Source organism: Crocuta crocuta, unplaced genomic scaffold (assembly GCF_008692635.1).
Source record: "Crocuta crocuta isolate KB4526 unplaced genomic scaffold, BGI_CrCroc_1.0 scaffold200, whole genome shotgun sequence".
Lineage (NCBI taxonomy): Eukaryota > Metazoa > Chordata > Mammalia > Carnivora > Hyaenidae > Crocuta > Crocuta crocuta.
The window spans coordinates 647,783-675,064 of record NW_027527135.1 but is presented as its reverse complement, the minus strand read 5'-3'; the positions used below and the strand labels follow the sequence as shown (position 1 = coordinate 675,064).

At 38.4% G+C, this 27,282-nt stretch overlaps 1 long non-coding RNA gene across 1 annotated transcript; it reads right to left on the bottom strand.

Annotated features, from left to right (window-relative positions):
• Nucleotides 1–4,319: 4,319 nt before the first annotated feature.
• On the bottom strand, nucleotides 4,320–7,536 carry LOC144226117 (uncharacterized). The gene is made up of 3 exons (XR_013333538.1): nucleotides 7,466–7,536; nucleotides 6,837–6,926; nucleotides 4,320–4,455 (listed from the first exon to the last, which is right to left on the bottom strand). It is a non-coding gene; the product is annotated as an uncharacterized LOC144226117 (long non-coding RNA).
• Between the last annotated feature and the right edge of the window lie 19,746 nt (nucleotides 7,537–27,282).

Here is a 27,282-nt window from a genome sequence, read left to right as displayed (position 1 = left end):
GAACAGTGACTTCTAAACCTGAAGGAGTGTTCTTGATCATGGTGTTTTATAGACTGGATGTGCTTGATGACTTCTTCTAGATGGCTGGAGGTGTGACTATGTAAGCTAGTTACTCTTTTAAACTGCAGATTTTGAGAGAAAGAAGGAAATAAGAAAAGCAAAAGAGAAAAAAAGACAAAAAAAGAGATGAAAAAAGTGGTGAAATAAGAAAAAAAAATCATTCTTTTGAAAGTTTGTTGGGTTTTCCCCAAACCATTTGTTGAAGAGACTTTTCCCCATTGAATATTCTTTCGTGCTTTGTGAGGAATAATTGACTATATAGTTGTGGATTCATTTCTGAGTTTTTTGTTCCATTAATGTATGTGTCTATTTTTGTGCCATTACCATACTGTTTTGATCACAACAGCTTTGTAATAGGACTGAAGTCTGGAAATGTGATATATCTACAGCTTACTTTTTTTTTTTTCCAAGGCTTTCTTTTTCAATAGCTTTGGCTATTCAAGGGCTTTTGTGGTTCTATAAAAATTTCAGGAGTGTTCTAGCTATGTGAAAAATGCTGTTGGTTGGTTGATTTATTTATTTATATTTGAGAGACAGGGCATGAGTGGAGGAGAGGCAGAGAGAGAGAGGGAGACAGAATTTGAAGCAGCCTCTAGGGTCTGAAGTATCAGCACAGAGCCTGACATGGGGCTTGAACTCAAAAGCCATGATATCATGGTCTGAGCTGAAGTCAGATGCTTAACTAACTGAGTCACCCAGGCACCCCTTCTGTTGGTATTTTCATAGGGATGCATTAAATGTATAGATCACTTTGGGTAATATAGACAGTTTAACAATATTTATCCTTCCAATCCATGAGCATGGAATGCCTTTCCATTTCTTTGTGTCTTTTTCAATTTCTCTCATCAGTGTTTTATAGTTTCCAGAGTACAGCTCTTTCCCCTCTTTGGAGACATTTATCCCTGTCTTCTTATTTTTAGTGCAATTATGAATGGGATTGATTGCTTAATTTCTCTTTTTGCTGCTTCATTATTGGCATATAGAAATGTAACAGATTTATGTATGTTGATTTTGTATTCTATAATATTACTGAATTTGTGTAGCAGTTATAAAAATTTTGGGGTGGAGTCTTTTAGATTTTCTATATAGAGTATCCTGTCATCTGCAAAGAGTGATTTGAATCCCAGGTGCACACCAGAGATAGATAAAACGCAGGAAAGTTGTGGTGCAGTCTCTGCCAATGGCCCAGGCACATTGAGGGTTGGGCTCTGACAGAAGACTGGGACATAGGAGGGGATATTGTTCACTTTTCTGTGAGAGGAGTTTCTTGAATAGCAGTGGGTGTGAGCTCCATTCCCCAGGGATGAGACAGTGGGGTGATGCTCCCCCTGCCCACCAACATGGTTGGACTTCAGTGAGCAACATAGTGACCCAGTGGAGACTGGAGCCACTTATACCAAATCCTGACTCTTGTGCCTCACAGGAGCTTCTTTACTAGGGCAAGTCTGTGAGCTACTGCAGAGGGCCTGTCCCCCAGTGTACCAACACAGGCCCTCTGCAGGTACCAAGTCTGCTGATCATAGAGTGCTCTGTGGTATCAGCTGCAGTTTTGGTGGAAATAGGACCAGGGTTTTTTTTTCCTTTTTCTTTGGAATCAGGCTTATATTTTGTTTGGAATCAGGCTTCTTTCTTTTTCTTTAGAATTAGGCTTTTAAATTTTTAATCGGGCTTATTTTAAGAAACAAATCAAAGCACACCTATTTAAAGGTCTAAACATTCCCCACTATAAGTAAGGAGGAATTCTGCAGAGGAACAACCTATGGTGAAGAAAACCAAAACACAACAGTAGAGTGTACACAACATACACCAGAAACACTTCTGGAAGCAACACACCCCAGACAGTGTAGGACCCCTTTCTTAATATAGCATAAGATAGAGGAATCTTCCCAAAGGAAAGATCAAGAAGAAGTAACAGCCAGGGATTTACTCAAAATAGATCTAAACAATATATCTGAACAAGAATTTAGAACAACAGTTATAAAGAATACTAGCTGGACTTGAAAAAAGCATTGAAGATAGATAGATAGATACCAGAGAAACCCTTGCTGCAGAGATAAAAGACCTAAAAACTGGCCAGACCCAAATAAAAATGCTGTAACTGAGATGTAAAACCAACTGGATGTAATCACAAGGATGGAAGAACAATGGAATGAATAGGTGATATAGAAGATAAAATTATGGAATACAATGAAGCTGAAGATGGAAAGAAAACTGTTTGTTAGATCACAACTGTAGACTTTGGGAACTCAGAAATTCCATAAAGTACAATAATAGCCATATCATAAGAGTTCCAGAAGAAGAGCAAGACAAAGGTAGGTTTATTTGAACAAATTATTGTTGAGAACTTCCCTAATCTGAGAGAAAAACAAGCATTCAAATCCAAGAGGCACAGAGAACTCCTCTCAAAATCAACAAAAATAGGTCAGCACCAAGATATATCACCGTAAAACTTGCATGAAGATGTGATATATGTATACAATGGAAAAAAAAAGAATGAAACTTTGCCACTAGCAACAACATGAATGGAGCTGGAGAGCATAATATTAAGTGAAATAAGTCAGAGAAAGACAAATACAAGTATGATTTCACTCATACATAGAAATTAAGAAAAAAAATAAGCAAAGAGAAAAAAACCAGTGGTATACCAAAAAACAGACCCTTAACTATAGAGAACTAATGGTTACCAGAGGGGAGGTTGGCGGGGGTGGATGGGTTAAATTGGTGATGGGGATTAAGGCATGCACTTGTAATGAGCATTGGATGTTATAAGGAAGTATTGGATGAGTATATTGTACATCTGAAACTAATATTACACTGTGTGTTACCTAACTGGAATTTAAAAACTTCTAAAAAAATAAATCTGAAAAAGACTCTGGCTTATTTTCTGTGCCTCAGCATCACAGTGGCTGGTGTGGGCTGAGGACCCTGGGCTCAGTAAGGTTGAGAGCTCACTATAAACTTGACCTTATTCTGTTATGGGCTTTTAAGTTGGAGGAGAAAATACCATTTCTGCAATTCTTTGATGCTTTTAAACCCTGGCTTTTTTTCTCCCTGTGTTCTACCATGATCAATACTGGTGTGGGCTTATAGACACTAGACTAGATCTTGCTAAGGTCTGTAGCTCATAGTGACAATCAGACCCACCCATAACCGTGTCCTGATCTAGGCTTTTAAAGTGGTGTAGAAATGTAAACTGTTTTCTCCAGTCTTTCTGACCTAGGGAGTGTTCCTACAGTTTCTCTGCTCCTTGGCCAGAGTTCTGGTGTTTCTGTTATATGCTAGTTACTCTTTTAAACCATGTCTTATTTTCTGTGCTCAAGGACAGTGGAATCTATTTCTGGTCCCTGGGTAATAATCACCCCTACCACCGTTCATGACATTGCGGGTACAGTTCCCTTTGTAGCCAGGTCTCCACCTCTTTTGCTGTTCTCTTGCCATTTTGTGTTTGTTTGGTTGTTCAGTAGCTGTTCAGTCAGCCCTGTTCTTTCTCAGGAGGAATTGTTCTATTAATAGGAGTAATTTGATGTGTTCCACAGAGGACATGAGTTCAGGGTCTTCCTAAGTCACATTCTTGGAACAGAACTCCCTGTAGGCTGATTATTTTTGAAGAAACTGCAAAAACAAAAGCAGCTCTAAAACCAAGTGGAAATTTCCTGTAATAAGGGATATATATGTGTATATATAATGAATAAAAGATATCTCTATTTGTAAGATTCTATTTGTACAAATCTCTGTAAAGGTTCTCTTTCATTATACTAGAAAAAAGAGAGGACTCTAAATATCTGGAAACTCTGGTCAAGAAAGGAGACAACTGGCTTTAAACCTGCATAACAATCTTTCCCTTGTCTGCTGTGCTGTTCCTGATAACCTCCATTAACTGACTCCGCCTCCCCAACATCTTCTGTCTTTAGCCGAAGATGATATTTAGGATGTTGGCTTTAGCCCCTTTGGGGAATTATTTAGTTTTCCTGGATCTCTCTCATTTACAAAGTTGGTATATATGATATTAAACATTTATTCATTTATCTATTAATCTATCTTAAATCAAATGAATTATTAGACCAATGAACATAGGAAGGAAGACAACTTTTCTGCCCCTGCATTGTCAAACATGGCATTATTTGTCAATAAATCAGTTTTATGTAAAGGTAGCAGGTCTAACTGGCTTTATTCAGAGATTCACGATTATGACAGCATCCCCTCTAGCAAATAGAAAGGAGCTGGGAAGAGCTATACAAAATGAGACTTCTATAGGCAGAAGGGAGGCGTTTAGCAAAGAGTGGGTTGTTTTAGACAAAGTCAACTTCCTTTGGTGAGCAGCTGGGGTCCATCAGACAGACTTCCTCACTAGTGCTGATCAGGTCATTTTAGATGAACTTGTTTAAGATTCCAGTCCTGAGAAAGGTTGAAACATAACTAAGTTAGGTATTAAGTCCTGGTTTGGTGACATGGGTTTAGCACAAATGACTCCATTTTGTGCCTGTTGTCTCCTTTTTAACAATAAACACATACAGTAATATTTTATCAAAAATTCCTTTATGTCTTGTCCTGGTTCCTTAGAGAATTGAACTACTTGTGTCAGTTGGTTTTGAAGTTAAACAATTTTTTGAAAAGGACTGTGGTGGGGGAAGTAGTTGATATTTTTAAAATGTTAATCTGTAGTATTTTTAGGTACTTATAAGCATGTAAAGAAACACAGAAATATTCATTCTTACAAAACAGTTTTCCATAGAATCCCTGAAAAATTGGATCTGTATTTGCATTTTAATTTCTAGTGACAGCATTTAAAAATATTGGGTGCTTTATGTGAAATTATTTTAAATCGATGTGAAATGTGTTTAGCAATGTGGTAAGTGCACAGCAGTTTCTAGTATATTAAAACCCTATGTATTTTAATCTTCTTGTACACAGTTGGAAAATTGTGGTAGAAAATAACATATTTGTAAACAACTGGGCCATATATTAAGTAAACTGAGGGGGCTGACTATGTAAATCTTATATGCAATCTTTCTATACAATAAGTACATTTAATATAATTATATAGATTAACCTTAGAAACCAGGTATTTTGCCATGGCTGGGGCTTAGAAACTGATAAGAACACCTTGGGTATTTTGATCTGTTTATCAGAAAAAACATATTTCAACTAAATTCTTAGTTCTTATTTTTGAGAGAGAGTATGAGAAGGGGAGGGGAGAAAGAGAGAGAGAATCTGGGAGATTCTGAAAGAATCTGAAGTTGGCTCTGAGCCGTCAGCACAAAGCTTGATGTGGGGCTCACACCCACAAACCGTGAGATCATGACCTGAGCCAAGGTTGGTTGCTTAACCACCTGAGCCACCCAGGCACCCCTGACCTAAATTCTAAATAAACCTGAGTTCAAAAGCACTGTAGCCTTAAGGAATGCTGTTATTTGGGGCGCCTGTTTTGCTCAGTCAGTTAAGTTTCTGACTTCAGTTTAGGATCTAGTGTTCTGAGTTTGAACCCTGAATCAGGCTCTATGCTGACAGTTTGGAGCCTGCTTTGGATTCTGTCTCTCTCTCTCTCAAAACTAAATTAAAAAAAAAAACCCCCACAAAAAAAGGAATGTTGTTATTTAAAGGTTTTCATTATTTCCATTCACTTTCAGATAACTCAGAGCTTAAACATTTATGGTTTTACAGATTTTTCAAAAATAAAGCTAAATGCATTTTTCCAATGCTTGTTACAGTGTTTGTTCTAATGAAAGTTAGATGCCAAGTAGACATTTAATTCCCTGGGAAATAATAAGTTTGCTCTGCTATTTTTAGAATGAAAGGCACAGCTGTAATAAAGTATAGAACATGGAGAGCATCAAAAATGCTAATAAAAGTGCATGTTTTGGTTGTGTTTAATTTCATTTATATAAGTAGGTTTCCTAATACTTAAATAATTTAGAGTATTATATTTATTTTCCTATAAGAACAGATCTCCCCCAAATTACATCTATGTAAAAATATTTGATTTTTGCTTTCATCTTAAATCCATAATAAATTTGTAGCTCTTAATAATAGCAAGTAGTTTGATTAAATTTTGATAAGACCTATAGTAATCCAAAATCAAATGCTATCACACATAGTCATTAAAAAGAATTTTTTTTTGCATTTTAGTAACCATAGATGAAGTACCTTTGTGAGGATCTATACCAGAAAGAATGAGAAGGTAATATTTTTTTCTAATAATATTTTTCTAAAATCATTTTATTTCTAATAGCCTTAGTAATTTTGAACTCTGTACTGAATATTTCTATTGTAGTTATGTTTTTAAGAGGCCCTAAGCATGGGACTCGTATTAAAACCCTACATCCTGTGCATGGTAGACAATGGCTACAGGAAGGCATACCAGCATGCAAGATCTGGTGATAGGGTTGATGTAAGTAAAAATCTCAAAGCTTTCTGTGGTCAAAGAGAAACAATGTAATAGAATAAGACTAAATTTTATTAAATACCAGTGGATTCAGCCTTTCAGTGTTATATTGGCATAGTGATACTGGCTGATAGAGATCAGGGAAGTTAAGAAAAGCTTATACAATGAGGTGTGATTAAGGGTGATCCTCACAAGACAGGAGGAAATTGTACAGAGGTAGAAAACTGTGAGAATTTTCTGTGAATAAGATCACCAATTATTTAATAAGCAAAAATGGTTAAGTAATTTGACCCAGCTAAAAAAATGCTGACCTGGGATATTGTTCTAGGTTCCCATTGTTTCTGTATGACAATGACCACAAACTTAGGGACTTAATACAGATTTGTTTTCTTACAGTTTTGGAGATCAGAAGTCTGAAATCAAGGTTTTGTTAAGGTTGTGTTTGTACTGGATGCTTCCGGAGAATTATTTCAGCAACTTGGTTCTAAAACAAACCAATAAAACATTCTTAAATATTTTATATTGATATTCTAATTCCAGTCAATTGCTTGCAAGAACATTTTTCTATCATGTGCTTTGGAATAAAATTCAGTAAGTATAACCGCATAAACACCTACTATATTATAGATTTTGGTTTAAAGTGAATCTACTTTTGATAGCAAATATTTATTGAGTGCCTAACATATGACAAATGCAGTACAAATCACTGTATGTACATTAACTAAATAATCTTCATAGAAATTTAATAAGATTATATTTTTTTAAAAGAATCCTTTGAGGTACAGAAGGTTATGTAAATTGCCCAAGTGATAGGAAAAAATTATAGGTAGTCAAGAAGACTGTTGGGAATTCTAGTCCCCGCCCAAAGACTCCCCTTCTGGCTTCTTCTTCCTACCCTGCTTGCCGTGTAGCCAAAGTACTGCTAATGTAGAACTGACAGGCTATAAATTGTCTCCCATGCTATGCTCTACAGACCCTTGTTGAATCATCTCTGAGCCCGCAAGTGTGAAATAAACGTCTTGCCTTCCAAGATCTCTGAGTGCCATTGGTTCTTTCACCAGGTGATCCAGACCAGATTCCATAACATTTGGTTCCCTGACCAGGAAACCCAACTTCACTGGCCCGTTGTTGCCACTAGTTTGGGAAAACAGTGAGGTGGTGACGGAAGGAGGAATCACAATGGAGAAGGTGCACCCTGTCTGATATTTGGCAGTCTCCCGCTCGGTTGCCTGAGTCCAGCTCCACTCCGCCGTTCCTGCCGGGACTCCAGGAGATTTGGTAAGTGAGAGTCTGGACCTGACATCAAATACCAGTAAGGCCTGGGGCCCCTGACCCAGTCAGACCCACCCATCAGGGTAAAGGGGAGCCTGATCACCTCCTGGGGACCTTTTAGAGGTCTCACAGGTAGGGGTTCCCAGGGAGGGAACATATTAACCTCCGATCTGAGTGTGTGAATGAATGAATGTGCAGTCTGACCTGGTCCTCCAGTTGGGACTGAATCTGTGGCTCCACGAGTGGGCACCCTTAAGGTCCCCAAAAGCCCATGGAGTCTGAGTGGGCCCGTCTGTGATTCTGTGGTGCACAGCATACTGTCTATGGTGGCATCAGAATAGTTTCTGGTCATAAGTCACAAAGCTGAGACCACAAGGGTAAGTGTCACCTAAGTTCCTTCGGGACACGGCTAGACGGGCATCTGACTGGTCTCCTCATTAGAAGGTCACCCCTACCCCTCTGTCTTTGTGACTCTGTCTCACAGGAACATTATGGGGTCGGGACAGAGCAAACCCATGGTTCTTGAAACTATGATTAAGAACTTCAAAAGGGGTTTTTAGGAGACTATGGAACTAAGATGACTCCTGATAAGTTAAGGACCCTGTGTGAGTTGGAATGGCCCATTTTTGGTGTAGAACGGCCCTCAGAGGGAACCTTAGATGTCCCAACAGTAATCCGAGTCTGGTGTGTGGTCACCAGAGACTCAGGTCACCCTAATCAGTTCCCATATATTGATTGACCCATGGTTAGATATTGCCCAAACCCTTCCCCTTGGTTGTGATTTACCTGCCACAAACAGGGACAGGCTAGGGTCCTGGTCACCTCAACAAAGTGGCCCAAGGAAGGTCAACAGAAGTCCCAACCTCCACAAGTTCTCACTGGAGATCCAGAGGAAGAACCAAACTTGACTTTGACATATGCTCTCCTGAGACCGTCAGTACCTAAGCCCCTGGTTCCCAATACTCCACCACCTTTGGTCTCCCCACCACCTCCAGACCTGGCAGATCTCTCTCTCCCCCAGACCAGTAGCCAGATTGCACCCTCAGCCAGAGCTCTCCAGATGCCAGTCCACATCTGCCGTTTCCAAAAGGCTCTCCTCTGGGGAATCTGAGCAGGAACGAATAAGCCCATGACTGTGCCCAGCAGCAAGGGGAATCCCCCAGGGATTATTATGAGAAGCTTACCATATTATACTCCTTTTGATCCTGAGGCACAAGAGAGCCATGACAAAAGGACTTGGAAGGTTCAGACACCAAAACGGGGGACGCCCAGAACCTCCTTAGCAAGGGATCAATGTGCCTCCTGCAAGGAGAAAAGGACATTGGAAGAATGAATGTCACATCCTGGGAAAGTCCCAAAAACTCAGCTGATACACTGAAGAACCCTGTGGAAAAGGCCTTATAGGCTAGTAGGAATAGATTCAGATTAAGGGGGATCCAGCTCACTTCTTGGCTACCATGAGCCCATGGTCAAAATGAAAGTAGGGGGAGAAACTATGACTTTTATGGTAAACACTAGGGCTGAACATTCTGTGGTCACCTCCCCCATGGGCCATTTAGGGACAAGACTACAACCATCTTCTGGGCCATGGAGAAATGGACAATGCAACACCCCTTCTGCCAAACCCATCAATGTGAACTTGAAGGCCACATGGCATGAATTCCTCTACCTACCTGAGTGCCCTATTCCTCTCGTTGGCTGAAATATACTCTCAAAGCTGGGGGCTCAAATAAGCATTGAGCCAATGGGATGCACTAGCCTATGTTTGGATCTAAGACAAGAAGAATCAAGGCCCCTTATAATGGCAATCACTACACCAAGAGAGGAAAGATAGAGGCTATTCTGCACCCAGGCTCAACCGAGTGGCCTGCCTGAATTCAGGATTGCTTTCCCCAGTGTGTAGGCTGAGGACAATCCCACAACAAGGCCCCTGTCATTGTAGAGTTAATCCCAGGGGCTCAGCCACAGAGACAATGGCAATACCCCCTCCCACAAGAGGTGGCATCCAAGAACACCTGACCAGACTCAAAGAAGCAGGCATTCTGGTTGAATGGCAATCACCCTGGAACACCCCACTCTTGCCAGCCAAGAAGCTGAGAGGAGGGTACCAACCATTTCAAGACCTACGGGCTATCAACAAAGTGACTGTCTCCTTGAACCCAGTGGTCCCAAACCTGTACACTCTCCTCGGCCAGATCCCAGGCTCTGCCAGCTGGTTTACCTGTCTAGACTTAAAAGTTGCCTTCTTCTGCCTCCACTTGGCCCCCCAGAGCCAACCCTTGTTTATGATCAAGTGGACCTAACCAGACACAGGGCATCAGATCCAACTGACTTGGATGTGCCTCTCACAGGGTTTTAAAAACTCACCTACCCTCTTTGGGGAGGCACTGGCCAGAGACCTCACCAGCTTTCCAAAGAAGGCCACATGCTACATCCTTCCCCAGTATGTAGATGACCTCCTCCCTGCCAGCATTACCTGAGAGAATTGTACAGAGGATACAAGGGCCTTCTTCCAACTCCTGTCAGACTCATGGTATCGGGTCTCATGGAGAAAGGCACAGATAGGCCAACAGCAAATTTGATACTTAGGCTTCCTCCTCACCCAAGGAAAGAGAAAACTAGGGCCACAGAGAAAGAAGGTCATTACCTCTCTACCCCAAACTAGGAGGGGGCTATGAGAATTCCTGGGGGCTGTGGATTCTGCTGAAGCTGGACTACCGGATTCTTGGCAATAGCAAGACTCCTCTATAATCTCTTGGTAGGGTTAGATCGAGAACCACCTGTCTGGACAGAAGAGGCACAGGCCGCCTTCCTAGCAATAACAGATATCCTAGGGTAGGCACCAGCCTTTGGCCTGCCAGATATAGAGAAACCATATAAACTTTTTGTGCATGAAAAAGGGAAGGTTGCCTGTTGGGGTTTTCACAGAGACAGATGGCCCCTGGCAGCAGCCAGTGGCATACCTGTCAAAAAAGCTGGACCCAGGTGAGGCAGGATGGCTGCTAGGTCTTAGGGCGTTAGCAGCAACAATTCTACTCACTAAAGAGGCAGATAAGCTCATCCTGGGATGAGAACTTCATGTTAAAACCCCCCATGCCATAGTATCTCTCATGAACACTCAGACATTCTTGTTTAGCCCAATACTAGGGGCTCCTCTATGAAAATCCATGACTCACTCTCAAAACAGTATGGACGCTGAATCCAGCAACTTCCCTACCTTTGAAGAAGGGGACCAGATCATGACTGTTCTGAGGTGACCAACGGAGTATTCGTTAGCTGCCCAGATCCATATGACCAAGTCTTAAACAAAACCCAGAATTCACCCTATTCAGTGATGGCAGCAGCTTCATTACAGGGGCCACTCAAAAAGTGGGTTATGTGGTGATGACCAGATGAGATCCTAGAAGCCGGTGCCCTACCCATAGGATGGTCACCAAAATGGACTGAATTACATGCTCTAGTCCAGACTCTCACCACTGGTGAAGGCAAACGAGTCAATATCTACACGGACTCCTAGTATGTCTTTGCTACTGTACACATACATGGAGCAATCTATAAAGAGAGGGTCCTCCTCACCACAGCAGGGAATACCATCAAAAACAAAGAGGAAATATTAAAGCTCCTTAAGTCTGGCTGGCTTTGAAAAGAACTTGCAGTTCTATACTGGAAAGGACATCAAAAGGGAGACAACCCTACAGCACGAGGGAATTGTCTAGCAGACAAAGCGGCCAAGATAGCAGCTAATAAGTAGACATACCTCCCTGTTACTATGGCCCTGACACCCCCTGGCAACTCCAGAAACCCCTATACACTAAACAAGAAAATAAATGGGCCGAAGTCAAAGGGGTTATCCAGATCAAGATAGGATGGTGGAACTGCCAGATGGATGCATCTTTGTCTCAGAAACAATGGGAGGGCATCTAGTTAGTGAATGCCATCAACTTACCCACCTAGGAAAAACTACATTAGAGGCCCTCCTCAAAAAACAATATTATATCAGTCTGCTGTCCACATTGTGTTGGACAATAAGCAAAAGATGTGTGACTTGTGCCAAGAATAATGCCTAATCCTCACAGTGACCCTTACCAAGAGTCCAAAGAATAGGAGCTACCTCCTTTGAAGACCTTGAAATAGACTTCACAGATGTCCAGCCAAGGATTTAGATAGTGATAGTCTGTACATACTCTGGATCAGTCAAAGCCTTCCCAACCAGGATGGAATGGAGCCAGGAAGTAGCTAAAGTCCTCCTGAAAGAAATTCTCCTCCAGTTTGGCTTATGACCACAATCCACAGTGATAATGGGCCTGCATTCATGGTGGACATTATACAAACTTTAACCAACTCCCTGAACATCACTTGGAAGCTTCACATTGCTTACCAGCTTCAAAGCCCAGGGAAAGTAGAGTAGATGAATCTTACCCTCAAGGGAAACTTAGCCAAGTTCTGTCAAGAAACAGACCTCCTATGGCCAGACCTGTTGCCCCTGGCCCTCCACTCTATCTGTTGCACATCAGGAACGCAAGGTTTCTCCCCTTTTGAACTAATATATGGGAGGCCCTCTCCATGTCTAGGGAGCCTCCTAGGGAACCTACCCCAAATAGGGGATAAGGGAATAAGAGAACAACCTCAAGTTTTAGGGACCACCCTAAATGAGCTACAATGATTTATCCTAGAGAGGGTCCCAGTGTCTTTAGGATCCCCTGTACACCCCATTTTACCAGGAGACTCAGTTCTGGGTCAAAGATTGTAAAAACCCTCTCAAACCACAGTGCACTGGACCTCATACTGTTATTCTGACCACCTCTAATGCCCTCAAGGTCACAGGCATCACTCAATGGGTCTACCAGTCCAGAGTCAAGAGGGTCAACCCTAAGGAGCCACAGACCTGGAAGACTGACCCAAGTCTGATGAACTCAATCTTCTGGATTCTTAGGATCTTCAGCCCTACTCCAGCCACACTCTGGAAGCTGTCTGTTCTATGCACGGCAGAAGCTTGAGGAATTGCCAGTCTGATAAAATAGACTGTCCTTATCTTCTATATCCACCTTCTTGCTATGATAGTGTGACCCTTTGTCTCACTGTCCCTGCAATTTTTGCTCTACGCCTTGCCATCAGACTGGAAGAGGTTGCCCCAGAAACCTGGGAAACAGCGAAAGGTTCATGTTCACACTCACCTTCCTCTTATGGGTTGAATGTTTCGTTGGTTTTGGTTGCCTCTAATCTGGGCTTCATTTTGAACCTTCAGCCCTAAGGCCCATACTAAATGAGTGGTGTTGCTCCCCTTCCTCCTAGGGGCAGGAATAGCCATGGGGATAGGGACTGGCATAGAAGGCATAGGTTCTTCTGTGGGACTATATCATAAACTGTCCCAAGAACTCAATGAAGACATGGAGCAACTGGCTGACTCCCCAGTGTCTTTGCAGAGCCAAATAAGTTCCCTGGCAGGAGTTGCCCTCCAGAACAGGTGGGGACTTGATCTCCTCACTGCTGAGAAAGGGGGCAACTGCATCTTCCTTGGAGAAGAATGCTATTACTTTATAAACCAGTCAGGAATAGTAACAACTAAAGTCAGAGAACTAAAGGAAAGGATACAATGCAGACAATAAAAAATAACAATTTATGGAATGGATGGGATGTCACTAATTGGGTGACTTGGCTCCCCACCTTGGTAGGCCCCCTCATTTCCATAATCCTACTAATAACTATTTGCTTATGCATATTAAATGCCCTAATAAAAGTCATAGAAAACACTGCCACAAACTGGGCTATGGCCCAAGTGCTGGCCCTGCAAGGCTACTAGCCCATAATAAATGAAGATGACACCCTCCAATACAACCTAGATCTGTTTAAAGGGGCATCAAAACGGAGAATGATATGGAAAAATTATGTTATAGGATGGCTGACAGGACTGATAGACTCCCCTAAAGACTTCCCTTCTGGGTTCTTCTTCCTGCCCCGCTTGCTGTGCATGCCAAATTACTACTAATGAGGAAGTGACAGACTATAAATTGTCTCCCATGCTTACTCTCAGGACTCAGAATTCTGGAGAGCGGTCTCCTTTGGGCCAGCCGGTGTAAAATAATCCTCCTGCCTTCCTAGATCTCCAAGTGCCACTTGGTTTTTCCCCTAGGTGATCCAGACCAGGTTCTGTAACACAAGGACATGCTGTTAGGGAAAAGGTCAGAATTTACTATAAGATGACGACTGTGAATTCAATATATTAACAATTCCAGTTACATTTTAACATAGTTTAATAAAGATTCTAATAACAATGATCAGTGATATATATTTTTTTTTTACAAATAGTTTATANTTCAGATCTTTTCTGTGTGATGTATGGGCGCGAGTGCAAGTATGGAGCTCCTTACTTCTCCGCTATCTTGCCCTCTCTCCATCGATCAGTGATATTCTTTATTGGAAAAGTTTGTTGTTACTAAATGCAAATTTGAAAAAAAAAACAAATTTAAACTTTTTAAAGATTTTGTAGGAGTCTCTGAACGGAAAATCNTCTCCATCGATCAGTGATATTCTTTATTGGAAAAGTTTGTTGTTACTAAATGCAAATTTGAAAAAAAAAAACAAATTTAAACTTTTTAAAGATTTTGTAGGAATCTCTGAATGGAAAATTTCAAGGATGGATTTTCAAGAGACTGTGAGAATACCTTGAGTCACTAGCTAAAACAGCATTCCAAGAGAAAGCCTGGGATCTGGTATAAGAAATTCATTTCTACCAGTTTGCAAGAGATTTTTTTGCCTCCTGTAAAGGAAAATTCTTTCTATGGGATAGACAGCTCATTTTGTCTTCCTAATTAAGTAACTAAGTTAGCTTTAAATTATCTGGTATTTCTATGGTCTCTGCTCAAATAGGAATAGGACATGAACCCATGATATGCATAAGAAAAAATTTCGTGTATTTGGTATGCCAAGAAAAAAATTCAAACTTAATAAAAGTTTAAAATCCAGGGGCCTCTGGGTGGCTCAATTTGTTAAGTGTCTAACTTCAGCTCAGGTCATAATCATAATTCATGGGGTTGAATCATAATTCATAATTAACATTGGGCTCTGTGCTGACAGTTCAGAGACTGGAGCCTGCTTCTCCCATTCTATCTGCTCTTCCCCTGCTTGTGCTCTGTCTCTCTCTCAAAAGTAGATAAACCACTAAAACAATTTTTCTAAGTTTAAAATTCAATTAAAATTTTTTTAATGTTTTATTTATTTTTGAGACAGAGAGAGTGTGAGTAGGGGAGGGTCAGAGAGACAGGGAGATACAGAATCTGAAGCAGGTTCCAACCTCTGAGCTAGTTGTCAGCACAGAGCCCAATACTGGGCTCGAACCCACAAACCACGAGATCATGACCTGAGCCAAAGTTGGCCACCCAGGTACCCCTAAAATTCAAATTAAAGCAACAATGAGGCAAACATATTAGCTTATTAAATAAGCCTGTTACTGGCCAGTAACAAGTTTTGGAAAGAAAATACACGAGAGGAAAAGTTAGAGCATATTTCTAGTAGCAGTAAGGATTATTATAATTTTTCTGGAAATCATTTTAATTTATGTCAGCAATCAGTGGAGGACTTATAATATTTAAAATAATATTCTAATTTTGAGGATTTATATATAGGAAAATATAAAAGAAGGAAATATACAGAGTTGTTAATTCCAGCAGTTCTATAATTCAAATATCAGCAACTATTTATTGGGAACTTACGAGCCAGGCACTGTACTAATACGGTCTATGTATTTTTTTAAATTTTACATACTTTGAGAGAGAGAAAGAAAGTGATGGAGGAGGGGGAAAGAGAATCCCAAGTAGGCTCCACACTGGCAGCATGGAGCCTGACATGGGGCTCAGTTTCATGAAACATGAGATCACACCCTGAGCTAAAACCAAGAGTCAAATGCTTAATCTACTGGGCGCCCCTGGTGTTTGTATTATTTTATCTAATTCTACATAAATTCATCAAAGCTACATATTATTTTTATCATTTTTGAATGATAAAAAGGAGAATCCACATAATTTTCACACATCAGAGTCAATAAGCTGAAAACCCAAAAATTGAATCTGTGGTAATATCTGTTACCAAAATCCATGCCTCTGATAACTTATTTTTTTCACATTTATTCATTTTTGAGAGACAGAGAATGAGTGGGGGAAGGGCAGAGAAAGAGGGAAACAGAATCTGAAGCAGGCTCCAGGTTCTGAGCTGTTAGCATAGAGTCCGACCCGGGGCTCAAACTCACAGACCATGAGATCATGACCTGAGCTGAAGTTGGACACTTTACCAACTGAGCCACCCAGGCACCCCACCTCTGATAACTTTTTAACAATTATTTTATTTTCTTTGCAGTCACCAAAATTAAGGAAATAATATAACATTTGAGTTTTATGTATATACACAAAAACCAAAAAAAAGACTAATAAATAATGGTATGTATATTACCATTAATACAATTTGCCATTAATGGTAAACATTATCTCTGCTGGCTTTTGTTCTACAGAATATTTTTTTAATGTTTCTACATGATCCTTCTTCTGCGCTTATTACAAATGTGCAGTGCAGTCCATCACGAGAGTCCAGCATGAGATGACAGTCTGCATGCTGAGGTGCTTTTACACACAAGCCAAGACACTCTCAGTGCAGCGCACAGATTATTCCAAACCATGACAGCACTCTTTCTCTCTTTCAACAAGAAAAGGGGGTAGATGACTTCAATACTTTGTTTCTTAAAACTCTTTTCTTTGAGGAACAAAAATCTAACATACACACATGCATACAAAGTCTTTGAGGGTCTTAAATTGAGGGGAAAAAGGGACAGTATTAATGAAATTTTATTGCAGTTTTTTCATCTTTTTCCAAAAGGAAAACAAATAGACCAGAGATACCATTACACTATCCCGCTAGGTAGCTCTTACCAGGCCGCACTCTGGGAATTTAATCCCAACCTGCTCCCTCAAAGACTGTGTTCTCAAACTCTTTGGCTAGAGAGAATGCAAGCAGAATCAAGCAGAATCTTCATCACTCCAATAAGGACATAGCCATGAGTGTAGTATCTGCTTATTGTATAACACACTGGGAAAATAAATGGGTTTGTACTAAAACCATTTGGACAGATCCCTGCCTGTGGAGTTTTGTCTCAATGTTTAAGCAGAATCAAATCTTTCATTAGAGCAAAACGAAGGGAAGACAGTTGTCTTTTGTTTTTGAAAAGTCATAAAACACCAACATTGTCAGAAGAGAAAAAATGTGACTTCCAATCAATGCCCATTACTGGCCAGTAACCATGAATATGATCCTCAATTCCCTTGTTATTTAGGTAAGTGAGATTGTTACTATATTACTGTAAGGACAATAGGACGTTTACTTAAAATATTTAGCAGAATCTCAGTTCATAAGGGTTCAGTGATGATGAGGAGGAGAAGGAAGAGTATGAATAAAATCTTATGTGAACATTCATGACTTAGCAATTTCTATACCGAAGAAGCACTACAATCTGTCAGTTTTCCCAAAATATTAAAATCCAAAAACTAGCAATTAAAAAGAAGGTAGTGTTTACTTAACATTATCATAGATTTTATCAATAAAATGGTCATTCAAAATTTCCTTATTTCTCTTATTGTTTCTAAAACAGCTGACTCAGTCATGTCTAAAACAGTTTGTGATGTCAACTGATCTAAGCATATTTAAGATGGATGACACCCAAATAATATTGACTGATAGAGTTCATCTCCACTTGTCATTAGCAAGTTTCACTTTTTTTTTTACATTTTCTTAAACCCTATATAGACAAAATTTTAAATGACTATAAAATGAAAACAGAAATAGAGACTCTATTAATAAAATTTGTGATACAAAATCATAAAATGAAGTTAAAATGAAGAGATCAAAATTCCCTAACATCAATAAGTAAACTGAAATAGTAGCTAAAAGATAAAGTATAAAAACAGTAAGGCCTACTACTGTTCTGAAATTGACATACACACAATTAGACAATAATAGATTACACCAAAGAGAGGTGGAAACCGATCGACATATTTATATAAAAAAAGAAAGAAATGGATGCTACCTGAAAGCATAAACCAACTCAAAACAAAATAAATACAGATAAGTTGTATTAACAAAAATGTAGGAAATGTCCGCATCAAGTTACATGTAGTTTCTGGGTTATATTTAGACACTATTTCCCTTTTGAATGATACTTTTATATTTGATTAACCAGAGCATATACAAAGGAGAGTGACCAGGAACATGAAGGGCTCTGAAATCAGATTTGATTGATCTCTAATTGTCACCTAATACTATTAACCTAGATATAGTTATCAATCAAGGAATATAACTATGTTACTTAAATATTTGAAGATTTACATCTGCAAAAAGGATATATATATTCTTCATGTCTATAAAGCAAAGGATTAGGAGGAAGTGGGAGAAGTTACAAAACACTTTTTTATAGCTTAGAAGGAAAAGAAATACACATGAATAAAATAACTTCAGATAGTAAAATAGTTTTTCCCCCCCAGAAGGTCCTTTAACTTTATTGTAATAATGAAATAGGAGAATGACTGAGTTTGGGTGCATCTATCCTGAAAAATTAATCAGTAAAAATAAATGGGATAAATATATTTGATTAACATTGATAAATATATTAATACTCCATATAGAAGAAATTAGTATTACCTCATATTAAACACTGCTTTAATAAAAGGAAAATTCTAATGATTACTGTGACCGCAGTAAGGAAAATACTGGCATTGAAATATTAAGGTCCTACAATTGGAATGTTCAAGAGGAGGCTGAAGAACTATTTGTGAACAAGCTTTTGAAGACATTTCCTTCTGAAATACCTCCAAGAAACCTTCAGTATTTGGGGTGCCTGGGTGACTGAAACAGTGCAGCATCTGACTCTTGGTTTTGGCTCAGGTTGTGATCTCACAGTTTGTGAGTTTGAGGCTCTGTGCTGCCCCCCTTGAGGATGGTTGGGATTTCTCATTCTCTCTCTCTGGCCCTCCTCTACTTGCTGTCTCTCTCTCTCTCTCTCAAAAAAATAAACATTAAAACTAAAGAAACCTTCAGTATTAGGATTTTATGTTTATTTCTCACTGCCATCCCCTTACTGTTTATTTCTCACTGCATCCTTGTACTGTCACTGAACTGTATGTCTCAGTGCTTGACTTCCCCAGCTACACAGAGAAATGCCTTCAATGAAAGGGGTAACAAATCAAATGTTGCTGGGCATACATATTATTGTTTCCTTATAGGAGATCACCCTTCATAAAATGCAAAGGATTACTTCTCGGACATAAACATGCCATAAGAAAATATTTCAAATTGCTTACATTGTCCAAATACATAAAGAATAAAGGGAAGAGGGAACTGCACATGCACACGCACGTGCATACACACAGGGCAGTAAGATAAACAATTCCAAAAATCTACCTATAATTTAGTAAAACAAACATATCTGAAGCTTATAGTGAATTAACTTTAGAAAGGAAAGACGATTTCTTTTACTACTGCTAACATCAATGCTATTATCTTTTCATTTTAGTACATTTCAAATGATATTAGACACAGAAGGACCTACTTACAGATAATGCTCCTTTTATTGTTTGACACTGAAGGTTAAATGGAAGCTTTCCCCCTTTGCTTTACACCTACAAAAGCTCCAAATCATCTGTGGTGAAGTGAAAATGAAATTGTAAATAGGTTATCTTCATTTGACTTGCAAAGAATGTCCTTTTATCTTCAAACATGCTGGTATTCCATGACACTCCTCCCTCCCTCCCCCCTGCCTGCTTATCAACTTATAAAGAGCTCCCTGGGGCAATGCCAGACTCTACAATTAAAGGTAGATTTTTAGAAACCCTCTGAAAAATATTCTGCTGGTATCAGACTTTGTAATTTTGCTTCAAACTGTCCCCAGGACAGTATAATGCAGAGGAATAACGTGTTATTTAGAAAGTAAACACTATATGAAATATTGCATGTTTTGAAGGTAAAAAATTATGCACAATGAAGAATAGATAAATTAAGTAGATAACGAACTTCAGGCTGTCAATATTCTTTCATGCCATTGACTATAAAGGCCAAGACCACACATTGTGATTTCCCGTCTAATTGTTTGTTAAAGTCATCATAGGAAGAGATATTAAAACTATTTCACTGATTTTTATTTCATTATATGATGAAACACTTATGAGAATACATTTCCTGACTATTGGCATAAATATGTTTTATTTCTTTTAGGTATACACACTTCATAAAAATGGTAAATGCATCTTTCTGTAGTTATATATGCACAAATTACTGATTATGTGAATATCTGTAATTTGTACCTAAATATTTCTCCATCTGTATAGGAAGAGAAAGTTGGATGCAGGGAAATTTGAGTAAATTGGAAAGTTCTAGAAAAGTAGAATCTGAATTAGGAATGGGAGCAATGATCAGTATTGGACTCACACACATTAATATGGTAGGAAATTGTATATGCCTCAAGAGTAGAGCTGATGCAATTCCATCTCCCTACTCCTACAAATAAAGCCTCTCAATGATCCTTTAGGTAATGAACTTATAATAAAATGTAATGAAGGAGATAAAAAAAAAATGGGTGCCACATCTCCCCTGAACAAAATATAATTGACATGATGAGAGACAGTAGGAAAGAACGTGTAGGTGGCAGGGGGGTAGTAGCTCAAGGTTGCTCTTGCACATTAGTGAGATACACAACTGTCTCAATAAAAAATTGTCATATTACAACTGCTCCTGGCTTACAAAGAGGCAAGCACCCTTTAACTCTGTGGACTTAGAATTACCCCTGGAAAAGATGTTAAATCTTGTGTTTGGTGAATGTAAAGAGTGTTATGGAAAATTTTATCTGGTACTAATGATAAGGTTCATTTTGGTGGTTCAGTGCTAGTTTAATATTATTAGAAGAGATTTAAGACAGAGGGGGTTCAAAGCCTTATTAAGCAAAGGCATAGTTGCCCTTTCAAGTGAGGATAACATTGCTCACAAAACGTCTTAGACTGAAAGTATTCAGTACATTTTTGTAGTTTCTTTTGTAGTATATATGATGTATGTAAGAGTATTTTCAAAATAGAATATACTTTGTATCATTATTATACAAGTTCAGAACTACAACTTTTGCTATAAACAATGAGAAACAAGTCAATTATCCTTTCTGTTATATTCTGTTGTGTTCTCATTTCATTTATCCCTAAGTGCACAAGCACACACAGATAGGCAGTCGATCTATTTGAGGATTGAAATAACTAATTAATGCATATATATTCCATACCCAACTTTAGAAAAAATACTTCTAATATTTTAATCATGAAATCTAGTATCCTTTATTCAAACATAACAAGATAATGAGTGTAGTTTGACCAAAGGGTCAGTGTTGGGCTGCTTTACCCAGTATCTGTAAAAAGTTCCCAAACTCTATTTTGTGGTTTTGATAACTTATTTTTCTGCTTGTGTAACAATTCATAAGAAATATTGGCATTGATATTAGTTATCCTTAAAATGTACTGACATCAATGAAAAATTTAAATGATTCAAATCAAATAAGCTTATTTTAAAATTAGATTTTCAATTGTTTGAGTGGAATTGTATGATATTTAATGGCTATATTTAGGAAAGTTTATTATGAATTCCTGTATAGAGGGAGATTTAACTACTTTCTTTTACCATCACTATACTACACTCACAACACTTTGGATACCAAATGTGTTGATTCCCCTCCCCCCACACACACCAAGTAATTATCTATGACTCAAGCTTGCATTGTACAGATCAATTCAATTCTGATACTAACTGGAGTTAGTACAGACCCCACAGATCAAGGGCTCACAAGACTGTCTCCCTAACCCCACCTCAGTTACCACTTGTGAATCCAAGTTCTCATGGCCCCATCCTAAGATTCCATCATTTGATATAACATCTCACAGAACTCAGGGAATGTTTACTTATATTTACAGGTTTGTTATAATAATAATGGATATAAATGAATAACCAGATTTAGAAACAGATACCTAGGGTAAATTCTGGAAACAACCCAAGAGTAGGGGCTTATATTGCTATGGAGTTGGGGTGCCACCCTCCTGTCCCATAAATGTGTTCACCAACCTAGAAACACACCAAACCCCATACTTTTGGAATTTTTATGGAGACTTCATCATGTAGGCATAAATAATCATTAATTCAATCTCCAGACCCACTACGTTTTCAGAGAATGGGGGTGGGTCTGAGCGTTCCAAGCTTCAAATCATGACTTGGAAACTATCCTCATCCTGAAACTATCCAGGAACCCACTAAGACTCACCTCATTCAAACAGAAGACACTGCTTACACCCAGGAAATTCTAAGATTTAGGAGCTCTGTACTCAAAACCAGGGGCAAAGATGATAGACAGATAGATAGATAGATAGATAGATAGATAGATAGATAGACAGACAGATAGATAGATAGATAGAACATTTCACAATTCCACCACCCTTTAAATGTTATCCGAATGACAGCTCCTGGTTAAACACCAATGCATCTATAAAAATATAATTCCTGTTAAGTTATGGTAACTAGGATATGGAAAAAATTTTGACCTGTGTTTCTAATAACAACAACAGAAATGGAGGCATACCCATGCTTGGTATAATGAAACAACAGATTAATCTAGTCAAAGAATATAGAAAGATAATATGCCTGTCACCCATTCTCACTCTTCAGAGTCTCTCATTCTCTATCTCCAGAAAAACTCAAAAGTATTCATAAAACATTGTACCCACTATACTCATACTCCCTAAGCTAATTTTCAAATATTTATTTTAACTTTATAACATCAAGAAAAGTAGAAACAGAGAAGTGGAAACTAGTAGTGAGACACTGTAACCTAAAAGGTATAGTTTTTTATAAATCATGAACTATTTTTTAAGAATTAAACGATGATTATGTTTGCACAGGTGCATGTTTGCACTCACACTCGGGTACCAGTGGGAACATACACTACTGAATCAGCAACAACAAGAAAAAAATTAGCACTTTAAAGGTTAAAAGGTGAAGCAAGAGAAGAAAATATTCTGACAAGAAATAAAAATTTAGAAAAGGATATGTACCCTTTTTGTCTATTGCAACTTAGCAAACTAGCTCAAAATCTAGTGGCTTAAGACAAAAAGCATTTATTATCATTTATGAATTTCAGGTTGACATGGAGCAGCTATGTATTTTTTTTTAAATTTTTTTAAATGTTTTATTTATTTCTAGGAGAGAGAGAGACAGCGTGAGCAGGGGAGGGTCAGAGAGAGAGGGAGTCACAGACTGAAACAGGCTCCAGGCTCTGAGCTGGCAATCAGCACAGAGCCCGACGCGGGGCTCCAACCCACGAACCGCGAGATCATGACCTAAGCGAAAGTCGGACGCTTAACCGACTAAGCCACCCAGCCGCCCCTGTATTTTTCTTTTTCACATGGTTTTATCTGTGACTATATTCAACTGGAGGCTTGACTGGGGCTAAAACATTCAAGAGAGCAGAATGAATGGCTAAAAGTTGTTGGCTGTAGCCTTGGGGCTTAGCTGGGGCTAGACAGCATGCCTTTCCTCCTCTCATATGACCTCCTCTTCATCTTATTTGCGTTTTCCATAACATGGTCGTTCTAAATGGAAATATTTTAAGTTATAACGCTACAAGATGCAGATCTCTTAAAACTCTGCCTCAGGAATCACACAGTATCTCTTCTGCTGTATTCTATTAGTGAAGAACTAGTCACAAGGCCAACTAGATCCAAGAAGAAGTGAAATAGTCTGCATTTCTCAATGGAAGAAATGGCAAAGAATTTGTGGCCATTTTTTTTTAATCTACCACAGGTATCTTTGGTAGGAAAGAAAACAACATTCTCTATAAAATTCATGTAGATGGTGATAAGAAGGAAACATAATTAGGTCCAACAATAATAAAAAGAAAGAAAATTAAGGGAGTTCTGGTCCACAATGGCGGTATAGGAAGACCCAGAACTTACCTCCTCCACAGAGCACCTAATTACAGCTATTAATACATCAGTTCCTCCTGAAGAAAGACTGAGGGGGAACTGACCAGCTACTGCACAACTAAAGACAGAATGGCAAGGGAACAGCAAGAGAGATGAAGACATGGGAACAAATGAAACCCCCATCTGCAACACAGTGTACAGTAGTGGGGTGAGAGAGTGGGGGACCAGGAACAGAGTTTTTGTCCACAGGAAAAAAAGAAAAAAAGCCATGGTTTTAAAAAGCAATTAGCATATGACAGAGATCATACTAGAACTCTGTCAAGGGACAGAGAAGCTGCTGGAACATTGTCCAAGTCAGAGGGACTGGAGAAAGATATGTTTTAAGTGCCCTCTCCATCTTAAAAGCCTAGACCAGAGCAGGGTCCAGACACCATAATGGACAGCTCTTGTCACTGTGAACTTGAAACCTTAGCAAGCACAGGGTCCACAAGCCCAGAGCAACCCTGGTCAAGCTGGGACACAGAAAAAAAGCTAGGGCTTAGAAGGACCAAGAAGTGGTGGCAACATTCTTTCTCCCTGTTCCTTAAAGCCAAGACTGGAGAAGAGTATGGATACCATAAAAGGCAGGTCCCAACACCATAACTGGCAGGTCTGATCCTCACAAGGAACTTGCATGCTTAGCTAGACCAGAATCCTCAAACCTACTTCAACCTTGGTCACATTGGGAGAGAGAAAAAGGAAACAATAAACATGGTTTAAAAGGACCAAAGAGCTGTGAAGATACACTCTTCCCCTTTACCTTTAAAACACAGACCAGAACAGGGTCCAGATCACAGTAAACTATGACTTCAGTGAGCCCAGGGTTGGCACGCCCACATTAGACTTGGAGTGCCGGGGCACAGAAAATAAGTCATGGAGTAATTTTTGGTTTTTGTTTATTTTTTCTTTTTTAATAAAAAATTATTTCTGTGCATGTTATTTTTCTACTTTTTAAATGTTTGTTTATTTTTGAGAGAGTGCAAGTGGGAAAGGGGTAGAGGGGACAGAGGATCCAAAGTAGACTGTGTCCTGATAGCAGCAAGTCTGATGTGGGGCTGAAACTCATGAACTGTGAGATCACGACTTGAGCCAAAGTTGGATGTTCAACCACCCAGGTGCCCCAGTCCATTTACTTTAAGTAAATATTTATTTTAAATATATATTTTAAAAACTTGTCCTGTTATCTTTTAATTTTTGGTGTGTTTTTTTTCTATTTTTTCCCCTACTCATTTTCCCTTATTTTTATTATTTTAATTTTCTTTTCTTCTTTCATTATATTTTTTTCTATGGTTTTATAGAGTAACTAGCATATACAGCCACAGCTTCCCTACCCAGCAAGTCACCAAGCACACACAGTTTCCATAGAGGATGGATTGAACAAGACCACTTTTCCAAATTTACAAGTAGACATTCTGCCTAATCCAAAGAAACGAACACAGAAAGTCTGCAAAATGGGGAGACAGGAATATTCTCCAAAAGAAAGAACAAGAAAAATCCTTAGAAAAAGAACTTAAAGAAACAGAGATAAGCAGTATGTCTGATAAAGAATTTAAAGTAATGATTGTAAAGATATTTACTGGGCAGAGAAAACAGTTAAGGATCTCAGTGAGATGTTGAAAAAAGAGATAGACATATTAAAAAGAACCAATCACAGTTGAAGAATACAATGACTGAAATAAGGAACAAATTAGAGGGAATCAACAGATTAGAGGATGCAGAAGAATGTGTCTGTGGTCTGGAAAACTGAGTAATGGAAAGTCCTCCAGCTGAACAGCAAAAAGAGAAAATAATTCTTTTTAAATGAGGATAGGAGATCTCTTGGGCAACATCAAGTGAACAAAAATTCACATTATAGTGTCCCAAAAGAAGAAGAGACAGAAAGGTATAGAAAACTTGTTTGAAGAAATAACTGAAAACTTCCCTATTGTAGGGAAGGAAGTAGACATGCAAGTCCAAAAATCATAGTTCCAAATAAGATGAACCCTAGGAGGGTCACACCATGTCATATATAAAAAAATGCCAAACATTAAGGATAGAGTCTTAAAAGCAGCAAGAGAGAAACAAAAAGTTACCTACAAGTGCCTTATAGGATAAACCTATAAGCCTATATCAGCTAATCTTTTAGCAGAAACTTTTCAGGCCCGAAGGGAGGGGCATGATATATTCAAGGTGTTGAAAGGAAAAAACCTGCAACCAGGAGCACTCTACCCAACAAGGTTATCATTCAGGTTTAAAGATGACATAAAAATTTTCCCAGGTAAATCAGTTTATTACCACTAAACTAGCCTTATTAGAAATGTTAAAGGACCTTCAAGTGGAAAAAATGTCTATAATTAGACATAGTCCATATTATGAATAAGAAGTTGTAAAATTTGACAACCTGTACATAAAATGCGGAAAAAGAAGTAAAAAGCTTAAAGAATGTGAGAAAAAAAAGCTATTTTTAAATTTCTTTTTTAGAATCTGTTTGAACTGAAATGACCATCCAATAGTCTGCTGTTTACATATGTTGTTATAAATGAACATCATGGTAACCACAAACCCAAAAGCCATGTTACATACACAAACAGTGAAGAGAAAGAAAACTAAACATAACATTATAGAAACTTATCAATGAAAATAAAGAGAGCAAGAGAAGAAGAAAGAAGCAAAGAAGTACTATAAAAACAACCAGAAAACAAAATTTTAAATGGCAGTAAGTACATGCCTACCAAAAATTACTTTGGATGTAAAAAGACAAAATCCTCCAATGAAAAGACACAGTATGGTGGAATGGATTATAAAATAAGACCCATCTATATGCTTTCTACAAGAGACTCAACTCATACCAAAGACATATAGAGACTGAAAGGGAAAGGATGGATCAATATTTCCATGCTGATAGAGGTGGAAAAAAAAAAAGCTGGGATAGCAATACGTATTTCAGACAAAATACACTTTAAAACTAAGACTGTCACCTGTAACAAGAGCCAAAGAAAGTCATCACAAAATGATAAAGGGATCAATCCAAACAGAAGATATAACCATTGTAAATATCTATGCACCCTATATCTGAACTCATAAGTACATAAAGCAAATATTATTAGAGAAATTAATGGCAATAAAATAATACTAGAGGACATTCATGTCTGACTTACATCAAAGGATAGATTATCCAGACAGAAAATCAGGAGGCAATGTATTTGAATGGTATATTAGATTTGATGGACATAAAAAATATATAAAGAACATTTCAAACAAAAAATAAAACCAGAATACATGTTCAAGTACACATGGAACATTTTCCAGTATAGATCACATATTAAGCCATAAAACAAGACTCACCAAATTTAAGATTAAAATCTTACCACGCTTAATTTTTCTGATCACAATAGTATTAAACTAGAAATAAGTCACTAAAAAAAAGGATGAAACACAACATGTGGAGATTAAACAACATGATACTGAACAAACCATGGGCCAACAAAGCAATCAGAAATAAATTTTAAAATACATGAAGACAAATGAAAATATAATGGTCCAAAACATTTTGTTTTGTACAAAACAAAA